This window comes from Arachis stenosperma, chromosome 4, assembly GCF_014773155.1.
Source record: "Arachis stenosperma cultivar V10309 chromosome 4, arast.V10309.gnm1.PFL2, whole genome shotgun sequence".
NCBI classification, from domain to species: domain Eukaryota; kingdom Viridiplantae; phylum Streptophyta; class Magnoliopsida; order Fabales; family Fabaceae; genus Arachis; species Arachis stenosperma.
Genome location: NC_080380.1, coordinates 99521253 through 99535872, shown reverse-complemented (window position 1 = coordinate 99535872; position 14620 = coordinate 99521253). Strand labels below are relative to the sequence as shown.

Genomic DNA, 14620 nt, shown 5'->3' with positions numbered 1-14620 from the left:
ATAAATACCACTATAATAATAATAATAATATATGCAGGTGTAATATTACTTATATTTGAATTATAGATTTGGTCTAATATTTTAAAAGTTATTGCTTCTTTGTAGATCGACCAAAAAACATGTTAAAAACGATATTTGAATGGATATGTAGTTTATTTTATTTATAAAATTCATCATTTGGTTATATTAATTATGATTTTTTTTAATGCAAGAACAGTTTATTATATAACACCTTTATTATTAGAATGTCATATTTTTTATTGTATTAAAACATTAGACATAGATGAGACACTAAAAAGCAGAGACGGTTCTTTTTATTAAATGAAATTTATTATTAAAGTATCTTTTATAATATTTTTAATTTTTTAGAACCAAATAATTGTACATATAAATTAAGAATAATGTTTTAAAATAATAATTAAAATGTTTCTTTAAATTTGTTCAAACATTACAACTTAAAAAAAACCTGATAAAGATCAAGCTAATTTAATATTAACTCAATTTATTTTATTTTAATTAGGGGATGAATATACACAAATAATATTTCAAATCATTTTTGATAATCTTGCTTCAAACAAATTAATACTTAATTGTTAAAATAATTTGATCACATAGCATTACTAACGATAAAATAACAATTTTTTTGTGACTTAAAAAAAATAAACAACAACAAGAAAGAAAAAATAAATAAGAAACTGCTTAAGAAAGACAGTCCGTTGAATACTACTCTCAAACTCTTCTTCTAAGGCAACGGAAGTTCCAATTGGGGAGAAAGGGTCCTCATTGCAGTCTTCGTTATGATGTCTGCTACTGTATTTGTATCTCTCAAAATCAACCGAAGATCAGCATGCCATTTCCAAGACATGATATCTCGAATTTTTAACACCAAAGGATCAATAAACCCAGAGCAACCCTGTAAATTATTGACCATAGTAAAAGCCTCCACACAGTCTGTCTCACATATAATGTCTCTTTGTCCCGAGTCCCATGCTAAAAGAAAGCCTCTCCAAATAGCAAACAACTCTCCTTGCAAAATGTTACGACTCTCAATTGTTACCAGACAGCCTCGTTGCCACCTTCCCTTCCGATCTCTGCTAACACAAGCAAAACCAACTCGAGCATCATTGCCAGGATAGCTAGCATCACAATTAATTTTAAAGGTACTCACTGAGGGGGGAATCCAAGAGCCACTAATGGTGGAGGGGATAGACAGTCGTTGCAACTCAAAAATATTTTGGAGCTTCTTTTCTAAGGACAAAGCCATACCAATTACCTTGTCTGTGGTCCAATACTCATGTGGATGAAAGATCTCGTTATTCCTCGAACGCCAAATCTACTAGAGACTAGAAAAGAATCTAAAGGGGCGCTGTTTGCTATTATGTAAGAACCAACTCATCAAATCTATTAGTTGATCGGAGATCCCTAAAGCTTTCCAAACTAGTTGGGCTTTTGGACAATCCTGAATATAATGTAAAACCGATTCTTGACCTGACAAACATCGTGGATAGCTATCCGTATGCGAAATGCCCCTCATAAAATGAAATGCAGCAGTAGAAAGAGCCTTCCGAAGACATAGCCAGGTTAAAAATTTGTGCTTTTTCGAAACATGTTGACGCCAAAGCCAAAGCCAATTACCCCTATCCTCCCAACTAAACATCTTCTTACTGAGCCACAAATAACCACTATGGGCATCGTAAACCTTTGAAGTCACACCAGTCCAACACCAACCGACCTCTGAACCAGCTTGAACATCCGGGTTGTAAGAGTTAATATTGCTTTGCAGAGAGTGATTCAGAGGAGAATAGATATTCTCAAGGTTCCACTGTCCAGATGACCAAAGGTCCAAGATCCTGAGATTCGAATCAGAAATGTGAACATAATCCATCTCCTGACACAGCCGCCACTCTCTTCTCCATTTAGAAAACCAAAAGTTCTGTTCCAAATCCCCAATGCACCAAATAAAACCTTCATTTAGGATATCCCAGGCTCGACATATACTCTTCCAAACATAAGATTCCCTTCCTCGAGACCGACTGAAACAATCATCCTTAGAAGAATGGTATTTCTGTGTCAACAGTTGAACCCATAGCTTGTCTGAATGTGAAAAAGTTTCCAAACTAGCTTTTCAAGAAGAGCAATATTAGCACAAAAAGGGTCTCTAATTCCCAGACCTCCAAACTTCTTAGGGGTGACCAACACATTCCAATTAACTAGAATCAGGCCTCTACCATCAGCTTGACCCTTCCATAGAAAGTTTCGCATCATGGATTCTATCTTTTTAGTTACCCCTTTAGGGAAGAGAGATACTTGCATGCGGTAAGTAGGAATCGCAGTCACTACTGAGTTGAGCAAACAGAGTCTTCACTGCTTCCTCACTGTCTATCCTTTAGAATGGGGATAGATTAAATAGCTTCACTCCGAGTAGGGGTCTTAGGCAAGGAGATCCTATATAACCGTATCTGTTTGTGTTGTGTATGGAGAGATTGTCCTGTTCTATTAATCAGCAAGTTGATAAGGGCTTGTGGAAGCCGGTTGTGGTTTCTAAAGGGGGTCCAAGAATTTCTCATTTGATGTTTGCCGATGATTTGCTTCTTTTCTGTAAAGCCGAAAAACAGCAAGTTCAAACTGTAATGGTAGCTTTGGAAAATTTCTGCAGAGCCTCTGGGATGAAGGTTAATGTGGAGAAATCTAAAGCGCTATGCTCCAGGAATGTTTCAGCGACAAGAAAAGAGATTTTCACCAGAGTGTCCTCCATCAGATTCGTCCAGAACTTGGGCAAGTATTTAGGGGTGAACCTTAATCACTCTAGAGTGACACGTGCAACTTTCAATGATGTTCTAGACAAGATTCGGGGAACGATAAAATATCAATTTAGAAAAATTAGATGACATATCATGTAACAATCAAATAATAAATTAGAATAATTGAGATTTTTTAATTAAATTTTAAAAAATAATTATTTTTCAGAAACACTATATTCCACCTTTTTAATTTGTATCTTACATTGAATATTATCTTAATAAATATAATAATAATAATATCAAAACAATAATTATTACTATATTACAAATAATTATTTCAAATTATTATATGCAAAATAACATAAAACAATCTTTTATATCTTAAATTCGTCAACATATCCATACAAAGAGAGAAACTAAATTAATAAGTCTTGGGTCGAACTCATTTTTATAAAGAAGTTATATTTATTCTTTGAATTAAGATTTTTTTATATAAACTTAATCAACATCTACAGTTGAATATCAAACAAAAATCAAACGAAATAATTCCAAACAAATATATATATATATATATATATATATATATATATATATATATAAAGTTAATTTAATTTATTTTAGAGATAAATTAATTAATTTATTTTATTTTTAAAAAAATTCACATAGAAAAGTAACAAAACATGAAATTGGGTTGCAAGATATATCGAAAATATCTCATCTTTCTAAATTTTCTTTCGACTATATATCTTCAATATAAAAGGATTGGATTATAACTAAGGTTTGATTTGGTAAAATTTTTTGAAAAGGTGTTTTAAAAGCACAAGCATCTCATTGTGCATCTGACAAATTAGAAAGCTCATGTACTTATACTTGCAACTTTTAAAAGTTATGAGTGCTTTTGAAACCATCTAAAAAAATTTTTTAAAGTTAGTTTGTTCTTATTATCAAAATTAAAAAGTTTAATATAATCTCGTACATTAATTAATATATGAATTTAATCCTCGAGTAAGGACGATGACGAAGACGCCATAGGAAATGGCTCCGAGACGGGTGAATTGGGTGACGAAGTCCGCGAAAATGGCATCGACGGGACTACAACCACTCATTAAATTCCTAAATTACCAAAGTCAACGCGATATCATTCTTATAAAGTCACATGTATTCTTGTTATAACAATACTAATCAAAGATAAATATTAAAACACTAAATGAGTCATATTTTGTGTTTGTTTTCCATAACAATGATTAATGAATATCACATATTATAACTTGTGAAATTATACTATAAAATATTTAACAAAAAATATTAAAAAATTATATATTAATTTGTAATATTTTGTTTTTAAAAATTTATCCATAATTTATGATTAATAACTATGAAATTACATATATGTTATTTATCTTTTATATATTTTATTTTATAAAAACTTATTTTTTTCGTATCAACGATGTTAGTGGCTATAAAGAGACTGTTACGATTAAATAAAATTATAAAAAAATTAAAAATAAAATTAGTTGATATTTTATGATAATTCATTTAGTTTTTAATTTAAGTTTAAATTAGATTATATATTAATTTTTTTTTGTTTTTTATCCTAATAATTGTTTGTAATAAATTATATATTTAAACATGTTTTAAAAGAAATTGTTTCATTTTAAACAATTAAAAGATAACCATGAAATTGAGACTAAGACGAAATAAAATATAATAAACATAAGAGAGTACAGGTAAAATAAACCAAAATAAAATTAAAAAAAAAGTAATTAAAAGAAGTAGAAGAAGACAGAAAAGACTATGTGTATAATGGATAAAAATACACTATTTTAATAATTCATATGAAATACAGATATTTTTTTTAACACAGATTTCATTATAGCCTCTTTAATTTCTTAAGCTTAATATTCCTAATTTAAAATAAAATATATTGTTACCAATTTATTTCAAATATTTATATTCATTCTTAAAATTTTATTAGAAAAACACACATTATCCAAATACATGCCTAATACAACATATATTTTTTCAAAAATTTTGAATCAATTATTTTCTTCTGTAAACATGCACAACAATATAATAGTAATAACTAATGTTGGTTTCGGCCATATAAAAAACTCTACACATAGATACAACAGTTTATTTTTTTTGTCGATACACTATACTTTATCCACTTCTCCCTAAACCCACTATCAAGTTTTACAAGCACAATCCATATACAGAATTGTATACATATAAAGGAGCCCACTTCCAATGACAAAAAAGAAAAAATAAAGAACCGAGCCCATTACTTTCCTAGACACATTACGGGATTTGCACGGTAGCTCTTTCTCTCCCTAGCCGTGGCTCCATCAAGCAAGCCCGACAAGCTGCAGAGATCTCAAACAAGCCTGTCCCCTGTAAGGAGCGCCGTGCCACTTGTCACTCAATTCTTGAATTTGTATCATTAACATCTGTACCATATAATTGGTCGAAATCTACTTAATATACTAAAACTGGATTTTCCCTAAACTACTAAATATGATGTGTCGATCTCTCATACTTCCGTTTTTCCTAAACGAATAATTTTTTTTCTATTCTAAATTATTTTATTGTAATTATATTATAATTAATACTAAATAAATAATATATATATAATTATACTAATTTAGCAACATATCTTCGTTATAATTATATCAAATCAATATTTAATGCACTATTAAACTACTTATCAATTATCAATTAAAAATACTTTTAATAATTTTAATGATAATAATAATATCAATAATAGTAATAATAATAATAATAAATCTTTGTTATCCGATTCACGTATATCAAATAATTTTTCTAAATTATTTTATAAAAAATATCTTTAATATAATTATTTTGTATTTAATATTTAATGAATAATATATAATTATACTAATTTAAAAATATATTTTTATTATAATTGTATCAAATCAAAATTTAATGCACTATTAAACTATTTATCAATTCTCAATTAAAAATACTTTTATTCATTTTAATGATAATAATAATATCAATAATAGTAATACTAATAATAAAAAATTTTGTTACCCGTGATATGATGAAATTAATATATAATTATACTAATTTAGGAACATATATTCATTATAATTGTATCAAATCAATATTTAATGCATTATTAAAAAATTACCTTAATAATAAATAATTTACATATTTATTTTTGTTTTACTAAAGTCTATATATAGTGTTTTCCCGTGGTACATGAATCTAAATTTGAGAGTCAATTCATAATTTTATATTTAGTGTTTTTTTATTTTTTTTACTACTTCATAGAATAAGAATGCATTCTTCGTTTTTTATTGAAGTTGATCCTTTTAAGGTACAATTTATAATTTTTTATAATATTTTTCATATACTCATTCTATTATATTATTTTTTTGATAATTTTTTATTTGTTGTTACTCTAAGTTATTCTTATCGTCTAATGTTCCATTTCGATTGTCTTTTGCCACAATCATTTACAATGCATCACATCCATGAAATACCTCATCGAGTTGTCTTCATTGATTCGGGTTCCAACTACATGGATGTAAGCGTTCAAAGAAGAGGCAATAGTCTCTACTTTACCGAAGGATGGTTGGATCTACTCACCTATTATGACCAATCCAATGAAATGTGGCTAAAGTTAGATTTCTTAGGAGGAGCTCGATTTTTGATTGAGGAATTGCATCCACGGAACTTTATAGGGCAAGTTCAAGTTCCATCCCCTCCATACTTTTTACGTCTGCCCGAAAATCTTTGAAGTGGAGAACATAATGAAATTGAATTCTCTCAGTTTCAGTTTAGTTTTGCTAAATTCGTGACAAATTCAAATATGCAATTTCAACGATTGGTAATATATTTAAATTTTTTTAGTTTAAGCTGTTCATTATTAGAATAATTTTTTAACATATTTTGATTTTTTTCAGAAATTACTAGCTGTCTTTTGCATGCATGCAATACCATTGAGGGGAATAAGAGTTAGTTTGATTTCTCAGTGTGGCAATTCTATACTTTGCCGCATTGCATGGATAGCGGATGATGAAACTTATCTAACAAGAGGATGGTCTGATGTTGCACGAATTCTAAATATTGAAACTTACGATGTTATTTCAGTTGGTTGTCGTTACAAGAATGATTCTATACTATACGTGACTAAGGACTAGAATATGTTCAATATTGTTTAGGTAATTTGGTTTTACTATTAGTATTTGATTAAATTATAATTATAGAATTTTAAATTATTGCCTCAATTTATATATTACGATTATTTTTTGTGGATGTGTTATTTTTGAATAATTTAATAAAATGAAATAGTATCAGATATTATTAAGTTTATTTTTATCCTTTATTTTTTTATTTGTATTTTCATTATATTTGACAAAAAATGAACCTACACATATATTAAATCGTTGACCTAAAGACAATTTATTTGCCAATAAAAAAAGATTTTATTTATAATTGGAATAAAATTTATTTGCCAATAATCGGTGGATAAAATTAAAATTACACCCGTGTCATATAATTATAATTGATTAATTGGTATAAAATGAAATTATACCCTACCATGAGTAATAATCTAAATAATTATATCTTAACAAAATATAATTTGAAATCATTTATAAACAATTATCTTAACAAAAATAATTATTTAATAATTGATTTAAAAATCAATGCAAAAAATAATTATTAATAATAGTATTATTAATTGGGTAAATAATATAATTTCAAATTATTACTTGATATATAAATAATATATGGAAATCTATTGAGTAAATCAATGATTTTGCACCTTAATAATTTGACAATTATTACTCAATTAACCAGTTAATTGAATTAGTAATAACAATTTTTAATTTCAAATTTTATTTATTAAGTAGTTATTAAAAACTGGATAATAACTATTTACACGGGAAAATCATTGATAAATTCAATTAACCATATAGAAGATAATATACTAACAGTTTTAGTATATTATTTATGGCAAGCGAAATTATTTCCTCAGATTTTCTATTAAAATTGAAATTAGTAATAGCTTAAAAAAAGATTTATTAATAAAATTACTAATAGTCACATTTTTATACACAGGATATATGTTTTCTATATATTATTTAAAAAATATAATAAAACATGAATAATGAATGAGTATGTTATTTCTTCGACTAGCTAATTAATGCAAAATCGAGTACCATTTTTTATTCGATTGAGGTCATATTTTGTTTGGTGAAAGTTTCAATCACCTTAATTAAATCTTGTCTTTGTGCCTTAACTTATACAGGTAGTAATATGTTGTTACATATTATTTGGTATATCTAAATAGTTATTTCCCATAGCGGAGATGTAAAAAATCATATTAAGGTTTATTGCCAAATAATTAGTGGATGAATAATAATAGATTATATCATTTTGGAAAAGTATTTTCATTATAATTATATCAAATCAATATTTAATTATAATAAATATTTTAATTATAATTATATCATAGAATTATAATAATTACGATATTTATGTTATATATTTTAATCATTTATGTACATAAATAAAATAGAAATCAATCAAATTAAATTATCACGGTAAATAATATGTTATATATTATTACGAAAAATAATTCGTAGATAAAATTGAAATTAATTGATTAATTGGTATAAAATAAAATTATACCCGTGTCATGAGTAATAATCTAAATAATTATATCTTAACAAAATATAATTTGAAATAATTTATAAACAATTATCTTAACAAAAATAATTACTTAATAATTGATTTAAAAATCAATGCAAAAAATAATTTTTAATAATAGTATTATTACCTGGGTAAATAATATAATTTCAAATTATTTCTCGAAATATAAATAATATATGAAAATCTATTGAGTAAATCAATGATTTTGCACCTTAATAATTTGACAAATATTACTCAATTAACCAGTTAATTGAATTAGTAATAACAATTTTTAATTTCAAATTTTGTATATTAAGTCATTATTAAAAATTGGGTAATAACGATTTACACGGAAAAATCATTGATAAATTCAATTAACCATAAAGAAGATAATATACTAATAGTTTTAGTATATTATTTATGGCAATGAAAATTATTTTCTCAAATTAAATTTTATATAATTATAGTAAGTCTTTATAATTAAAGCAATATAAAATTGTTTCATATATAGCAATAATATTATACATATTTATATATCTCTTTTTTTATCTCTTTTTTTAAAATATTGGCATATAATTAATGTAGAAAATATATAATATTAAACTGTTTTGTTATGCATATATATGAATTTATATAATAACCTGTATAATTTATACGTATGGCATAATACATATGTCAAAAAAAGATTCCATAATTTTTGAAAACCACTGTTTTGTTATATAAAATTGAAATTGAAATTAAAATTAAATAATTTCTATTTATATAATTTTTTCTATTAGTATCCAGTATCTCCATTAAAAATTCATATCATTGTAATTAATGTGTGTATATATATATATAAGTCGTATAATTTTATTCTCTTGACAAACAATTTTATAATTATGGTAATCATATAATTTTATATACAAACATTGATATAGTGTTGTTTCATGTATATATTTTGCAGGTATTAAAGGATAGCATTGAATTGTTATTCAGTATGTTTAAATTATTTATTGTTTATTACAAAGCTTTCTACATTAGGATTCTCTATTAATTTTGTTCTTCATTTTGAGCTGATTTTGATATTTTTTTACTTCACAGTAAACCAACATATAAAACTTTGTTGATAGATTTAAGTATTACTAGATTATTTATGGTCATATTGAGTATATATGCCTGATTTATTGAAAAAAGTAGATTAAATAACTATTTTATAGTTAATACAATTAACACTATATTAAGAAAAGAAAAACAACACATACAAGTTATTTTTTTATTAATTAAATTATTATAATTAAAATGAAATTTAACATAACAACTTAAAATTATAATTTCAATCTTATCACGTGCATGGCACGGGTGATTAAACTTGTTATATATAGAGAAAACAGTTAAGGTTTCAGAGTTATCTATCTTCTGGATTGACTTTTCTTACTAACTATTTTAATCATGCAAGATTTAATTCATGGCAAACTATAAGTGGCTAAACCCTAATTCCTTAGACCTTTTTAGCCTCCTCTAAAATTCATCAACCGCCAATTCCTTAGTCACTTAATTCCAATTAGAGGGTGAAGTTCAATTATAGTTTATATGCCACAGAAATCCTAATTACCCAAATATAAGAGGATTATATGTTACGTATCCCGTTAAGTCCAGATAATTAGAAATTTAGGAGAATATGTTTTCAAGCTGTTGTTCAAGTAAAGAGTTTTTCCAAATTATACAAGAACTCAATTAGAACAAATGTCATACTTCTGTTCCACCCAAATTCATAAAATAAAGAACGAAAATAATTCTTGAATTATAAATCAGTACATGAATTAAAATAGAAAGGTAATAGTATCAATCCATACAATAGACAGAGCTCCTAACCATAACAGTGGAGGTTTAGTTGCTCATGGTTCAGAGAGAAAACTAGGATTCCGATAAACTGTAAAGTGCGGAATGAGGTCTAAGAGATGTTTCCTTTTATATCTAATCCTAATTAATGTAAAATATATTTTCTAAAACTAAATAATATCTTTTTCTATTTTTAATTAAAATAAAAGATTTGATCAAAAAATAAATAATATCTTCGCTGCCGTCATAAATTTGGACGCGGGACCACTTCTTTCCTTAATAATCCATGCCTAACTTGAAAAATCTCAAGTTAGGCACAGCCTTGACCGAATTGATGGAGAAGTATGAACTATTATATATTGTTAGAAAGCTCTGGAAGTTAGCTTTCCAACGCCACTAGAATCACATCAATTGAACCCTTGTAGCTTGATTTATTCAGGTTTGAGTGTAGAGAGGTCAAGGTTGACAGCATCATTAGCCTTCTTCTCTTTTTCTGCGGAAACTCCATCAAATTCATCCGAATGCTACCTAAAATAAACAGAATTGCACACGACTCAAAGTAGCATCCATAGTGGCTAAAAGTTAATTAATTCTTGATTAAACTCAACAAATTGAATGTAAATTCACTATGAAAAGATAGAAAAGATGCTCACGCATCAGTCACCCCTCCTCAAAACCGTGACCATAGCCTTATCTATGGTCACGGTTTTGGCTGTGACCATAGCCTCTATGGTCACCCCTTCTCAAAACCGTGACCATAACCTTATCTATGGTTATGGTTTTGGCCGTAACCATAGAGCCTATGGTCACCCCTTATGGTCACGGTTTTGGCCGTGACCATAACCTCTATGGTCACCCCTCCTCAAAATCGTGACCATAGCCATATCTATGGTCACAGTTTTTTACCGTGACCATAGCCTATTTTATTTTATGAGATTTAATTTTATTTTTTAAAGTATAATCACATCCCAAAATGATGATAATCACAATAAATCTAAAAATAAAAAACGATAATCAACAATTAAGATAAGTTGTGATTAAAGTAACCAATTAACATATCAATAAAATCAATAAAATTATACATAAATTAAGTTATAAGTAATAACATTTTTAGATCTATACTACTATATAGTATAAGTAATTCAGCTCCATGTGCATTGGGCTAGTCTTAGTCTAATATTATACAATGGGTGCGTGAGTGTGTTGATTGATGGTGTTAAGGTTGTCTACACATGCACGTGGGAGACCTTGATTGTCTGTAAATGCTTTTACCAAACTTCCTCATTGTAACTTTCTGACCTTCGTGGATCATCTTCTTTACTCTTTCTTCAAAACTGTTCCATCCTATAGTACCATTATGCCACAAGATTGCTGCCAACCTCTTCTTGTTAATTAGGCCTCAAAGTGGGAGCATGATCCCCACCATAGTAGCTTCTGAATCCAGACACCATTGCTAAGAGTTGGTACCAGAGTTTGTCATGGAAAATACATCAGTAGTTGCACATGCAATAAAGTTCAAAGTAGCAAGCTGCATTAACATCAAACCTTCATTGTTAAGTATTAGTAATCATGCTTCAACTGAATTTGAAAATTATTAACATGAATATTTATTACATGAGAAGAAAAATTCTTAAAAGGTTCAAGTTCATTGGGAGCAACCGAGCAAGGAAATCTTCCTTTGTAATAGCATTGACATGAATTATTTATTGCAGAAGTATTTAACTCACTTGGGGTACATCTCCATTCTTCCTTTCAAAACTAAATCTCAGTGATATGTTCAGCAACAATTCAACATACGACAACAAATTCATCTCTAATCATAATTTGCAACAACAAATTCAACTATGATAGTTTTCAAATTCCTAGTTTTATCAAATTCAACAAATTCAACTATATTTTTATCAAAATTTTTGAAAATGCTATTGGTCTTACTTTAAATAATTACCTCTTTTAAAATCTCTAAACTCAAAACAAATTCTAAATATAAAACTAGTCACATTAACCATCTCTTAGCCACATAATTAATTCTTAATCAAAATAGCAACTCGTAATCACTTTAATACATTCATAAACTAATAGTACAAGTAAAATATTCAATTCAACATACAAGCAAGTCACAATAAGACAAACAACACAATCACAAGAAAATAAAATAAGCAAACTTTTCAGAGTAATTCAGAACCACATCCAGCTTCAATCATAATTCAGAGTAATCACAACAACTAACTTTTCTCAAATATATTTCATTCATTAATTAACTAGTCATATTTCAATTTAATGACAATTAAGCAACCTTACACTCCCACTTTTGTATCTAAGCTTGGAACTTTTCCGATATCACAATTCTAACTTCCATTTTATTAAACATAGTTATTAGAATTAGTAGTAAAATTCCAAGAATTCGGAATCAACAAAGCACAAAATTACACATACATATTCATAATAGTTCATCAACTTCCAATAGCATTTCAAGTATACCCTCATCATCATCAAATCACATAACCAACAGAAATCATCATTCTCAAACACAGCTACAAATCAATCTCATCACAATTTCATCACATTCAACCATATTCACAATCACCAACAATCTCAATTTCATCAATTTTCATCAATTAACCAAACAAGACATTTATAAATTATTTGCAGTTACTCACTAAACTTCATTGGCATTCATAAATTAAAACAGTTAATTTTCAAATAAATTCCCTACCTCAAATAACCGGAACTCGAAGAATTCCTTAATCGCGACAAATTTCTTTTTCCTTTCTCACAGCAGCAGTAGCCTTGAACAAAACCAGCAGCAGCCATAACAGTCCCAAAACCAATACGAGTTACAACAGCAATTTTGAAGCAAAGTGACAGAACTAAAATAAGAATATATGACTAGGATTAGAATAAGAACATGGAAAAGGAACAAGTTTGAAGTAGAACAAGAGTGAGTGTTACAGTTTTAGAAATGGAGGAATCGGAACCAAAACAAGAAGGCTGATGCTGTCTTCTGACTCTGATGGCGGTGCACGACTCACCAGCGACCGTGGCAGCAACATCAAGGACAGTGCCTCTTCTAGCTCGCACGGCTCTGTCTCCCTCTCTCCCTCGTGTCGTTCTCTTCTCCACGGTGGAATCCAACAGGGACGGCGGCGACACCAACTGCGACGGGTTGGCTGTGATGGAACCCTTGGCGACAAGACGCGATGGCTTTCAACGCATGACTTCTCTCCTCTCAGACGCGTCACAGCGGCGACAACTCATCGGCGGCAGCGGCTTCCTCTGGCGAGCACGAATCGACGATGATGGAGGCTCCTCTCCCTCTCGGCGCTGCTCTGTCTCAACGTCTCTCTCTCTCCTCTTTGCGAACAGTGGCGCAACGACATGGAGGATGTCGGCGAGCTGGGAGCAACGATGGCACGGTGGCGGCGCGACGGTGGTGGCGAGGTGGCTGGAGAGCGGCGGCAGCGTGGCTCTTCCTCTCTTTCGATCACAGCTCTCCTTCTCTGCTACTGTGTTAGGTTTGAAAGGGATTAAAGGGAAAGAGGATGCGGCTGAGTGTGGTGAGGAGGGATTAGGGTTAGGTTCCTCAATTTGGGAATTAGATTTCTGATTCAATTTGAAAATTAAAGTTAAAAATTACGGACTTTATAAAGGAATAAAAATAGATATGTATAGATATTTTAATAAAATTAGAGGTTGGAATAATTTTAAAATTAAATATATTTTATTAAAAATATTTAAGAACATTATTTATCAATATATTACTAAATTTAATTAATTATTTTTAATTTAAATTATAAAATAAACATATTAATCACATTTTATAAAATATTATTTATTCTCAAAATATTAATTATTCAAATTAAATGATATAACTTTTTTTTATTTTTCTATCACCGGAACTTTAATTTCAACAAATATAATAAATTTAATTATTCAAAAACTTAGGATGTTACACCAACTCACGGCAAAGAAAGCACTGATGGCCGAAACAGAAAGACGAGCTTGCGACGGTGATAGAGCGTGACAAAGGATGACGAGCTGCGACGGCGACGACAAGGACGACAATGGCAAGGCGGGATGGATGGCGGCAGCAGCGCGGCTCCTCCCTCTCTCATTTAATTAAAAGTATTTTATTTAATTTTTTTATTTATAAAATTAAATTTAAAATTTTAATATTTAAATTAAATTATAAAATATTTGAATTAGTTTTCAATTATTAAAATTTTTAAATTTTAATTAATTTAAATTCAAATTATCAAAACTGAATTTAGCTACAAAAATATTCTTGAATAGTAATCAGATTTAAGGTTAGGGTTAGAACTAAGGTCACCCTTTCGTAAAATCGTGACCGTAGACCCTTTTAGGTCACCTTTCAAAACCGTGACCATAGACCCTCTTTA

The 14620-nt window shown here is 28.6% G+C and overlaps 1 long non-coding RNA gene across 1 annotated transcript; it reads right to left on the bottom strand.

The window, feature by feature from the left end:
- Nucleotides 1-11284: 11284 nt before the first annotated feature.
- On the bottom strand, nucleotides 11285-13840 carry LOC130973142 (uncharacterized). The gene is made up of 3 exons (XR_009084029.1): nucleotides 13173-13840; nucleotides 12937-13090; nucleotides 11285-11751 (listed from the first exon to the last, which is right to left on the bottom strand). It is a non-coding gene; the product is annotated as an uncharacterized LOC130973142 (long non-coding RNA).
- Nucleotides 13841-14620: the final 780 nt, after the last annotated feature.